The following is a 3,105-nucleotide window of genomic DNA, read 5'->3' as shown; positions in this document are numbered from 1 at the left end:
GTGACAAACTAAGTTTTTAGAAGAAATTTCGATTCCAAAATCTGATTTTGGAAGACGAGCAGGTCCTTTCGCTCATTATTGTCGTCGCTCATCCTCTAGGCATAATTATATAATTTATCTGTATCTCACAAAGTTCACCGACTTTACATGAACACCAAATCAGGGCAGTTGTATATGGTGATGATATTGACTATTATGTGGAGAATCTTACATTGTTGGATACATATCTAATCTCTACTGCCAGAGTGAAATTAAAGTTTCACTACCTTCGTACGGAAGGATAATACATAAATTTTATTGGGTGCTTGATAAATATACTCTAATCGAACATATCAAACCAAATGAGCAGCTTGAGAAACCACTGTTGCCACCGAACAAGTTACATACCACAACTTTTGCCAATATTGCTCAACTGACTCTGGTCCTAATGCAGAACTTGGTATATTCCTCTTACCAACAATTAGTTTGCTAAAATTTATGTCCCCACATGTAATGACCTAATAATTCTTTATTTCTATCAGATATTGTAGGAGTTGTTCTCCGTTATGGCCCTTCAAAATATGCAGGCCGCACTCAAAATAGGTGTCGTGAGGTTACTATTTCTGATGATCAGTAAGTACAACCTTCTGTGTTATACATTGGTATTTATGTTTTCAGATTTTGACACAATGTTACTATAGATTCGAGAAAAAATAGTATTCATGTATTCCCCATGCTTTCAAACGAAACCAATTTTTGCTTACTTTATGGGACGACTTCGGGGAAATTGAAGGAGCTGAATTGGAAGCTCAAATAGAAAAGGGTAAAAGAGTTCCCTGTAATCCTTAGAAGGAACATTGGAATCTCTAGTTATCAAGGTATGCGTGTGTTTTACTGAAATCTCGTCTTTTAATACCATACACTATTACACAATCATTTCATATGTACAAGTTTATCCTTGCAAACCAGATTCAATTTGACGATACGCTTAAATCCTACTTATCCGCAGGCATTACAGTTGATCAGTTGGTACTAACTTCTTACTATACATCTCTAGCTTTAGTGTGCCATAAAAAGCATATTTCGCAATGTTTCTGTTGTCATAATAGGGCAAAGACAAACAAAGACGTGCTTTTGGGCAATGTGTTGGGTAACTTCGCAGGATCATCCACTGCTCTTACCGTCAATCCTGTTCACCGACAAGTCGTTTCTATTGTAGAAGTTACAACAGCAACTTCAGTAGGTTTCAGAAATATTTAGACTAGCTCAAATTATTGATGGAATAGAGTTAGATATACATTTTTTGTTGGGCATTGCAGGTTGGAGTTTTCTACATTGAGGCCGAAATGTCAATATCAGATGATCTTCAAAAGTTTTTGTCCTAGAATGTTCAGGCAGCAAACAGAAAAAATGCACAAAAAACAAGAAGCAGTTTGATTGCGCAAAATGTCAAAGACAGACAACATTGGTGCCTCGATATTACGTTTATGCTATATACATAAAAATTTATTGTGGTAAAATATCGCATATACAAAAAACAATTCAAGTATTAACTCATTATGCTTGTAGGTGTACCTTCCAAATTGATCTGCGGTGGTTCAACAACTGCCTTCATTTCTGGTGATCCTGGCGAAAAACTTCTCTCCATGAAGGCAGAGGACATATTTGACACAACCTGCGTCAAGGTTACCTCCTACTTATATTTCTTAGTGTCTGTCTTTATATATACTTCTGCAAATGTTCTCTGTGTTGATCAGATCCAACAAATGTTGTCGAAGAAACTATTTCATATTCAACTAAGGAAGTCATCCTGGACAAACTCTAATGTTACTCAGTCAAGTCTCACAGTTCTGTCCTACACGGAAAAAGAACATGCATCTCTACCAGGCACTGGCGAGAGGAACATTAGAAAGGCCAAATCGTTCGATGCTAGCGAGGTAGAGATGAAAGCGACATTTTTTGAATCTGAATCTTCCAGCAGCGATACCTCAATTGAACCCACGCCAATCAAGAAGTTATGAAAGGTTAGTGAACCTGTCAGTGAAGTTAGGCAGATTAGTCGGTCTTTCTGAAAGGATATTACAATTAACTTGATAAGCAGTAGTATGAGCTTACTAAATATGTCTAGCTGAAATGTGGATTATTGTTAGATTTCAGATACTCATGCCTTTTTAGTTCTGATAATAACATAGATTTGACTCTAGCTTTGTTGTCTTCTACTTTTGATTGTCCTTTAGATTAAGACAATAATTGTTTTAGTTGTCTATCAGGACAAATAAAATTGCCACTTCTCATCTGATGATACTGAGTTCTAAGTTGACTGTTGCATTAGCCAATGTGCATGGGTGGTTGTTTGATCAAATTAATCACGTCAATGCTAGAGGGGTGCAACTTGAGTGATCTATTCTCTTTTGAGAGCTACGAGTCCATTACAACACATGGTATTTTCCCTAACGATCAGTACTGAGCAATTAAGTGAAATTAATAGAACCAGAGGAAGACTCCATAACTGACTATTTGTAGCATTTGCGCTTTTCAATAATTTGCAGCAATAGAAAATAGTAATGTCCCCATGGGTATATTGAATAGTGAAGAAGTTGGGATATGCTTAGATTGTCTACAGCCGTCAAGTAGTATTTTTAAGTTTTTGCCTTCTACATCAAAGTATACTCTGTGTTGTCTATTTGAGTTCTTATGGGCAAGTGTACAAATTAGTTAGAAAGTTCCATTTGGTGGTCACTTCTGTCGGATCGAAATGTCAACTGCATTCACTTGTGTACTCTCTGTAGTAAGAGATTATACATGTTTTGCTCTGAATGTCTACTGATTTTTATATTTTTAAGTTTTTTACCTTCTTCATTTCTTTTCCAGAGTACATAAGTTTAACTCCATTCACTTGTATATTTAAATTTATATGTTATATAACATCAAAGTAGCTATGATTACTTTAATGATTGAATTTGATATATTTACATTTAATTACAGGAAGTATGTTCCTCATTTTGGTTACTCAAAAAGCATAACTTTTGGGATTCTCAATCTGCACAACCTCAATTGTTATGAAGGTCCAGTTATAAGAAGTTGGGGAGAAGGAAGTAACAAAGATGGTACTCAACTTTTTCAAAT

At 35.6% G+C, this 3,105-nt stretch overlaps 1 long non-coding RNA gene across 1 annotated transcript; it reads left to right on the top strand.

The window, feature by feature from the left end:
* The first annotated feature begins 726 nt into the window (after positions 1 to 726).
* On the top strand, positions 727 to 3,089 carry LOC107058717 (uncharacterized). Its single transcript, XR_001472261.1, has 3 exons — positions 727 to 1,664; positions 1,737 to 2,003; positions 2,965 to 3,089. It is a non-coding gene; the product is annotated as an uncharacterized lncRNA (long non-coding RNA).
* The last annotated feature ends 16 nt before the right edge of the window (positions 3,090 to 3,105 follow it).

Source organism: Solanum tuberosum, unplaced genomic scaffold (assembly GCF_000226075.1).
Source record: "Solanum tuberosum cultivar DM 1-3 516 R44 unplaced genomic scaffold, SolTub_3.0 scf00611, whole genome shotgun sequence".
NCBI classification, from domain to species: domain Eukaryota; kingdom Viridiplantae; phylum Streptophyta; class Magnoliopsida; order Solanales; family Solanaceae; genus Solanum; species Solanum tuberosum.
The sequence above is the reverse complement of the archived record's forward strand: the minus strand, read 5'-3'. Positions and strand labels throughout refer to the sequence as shown.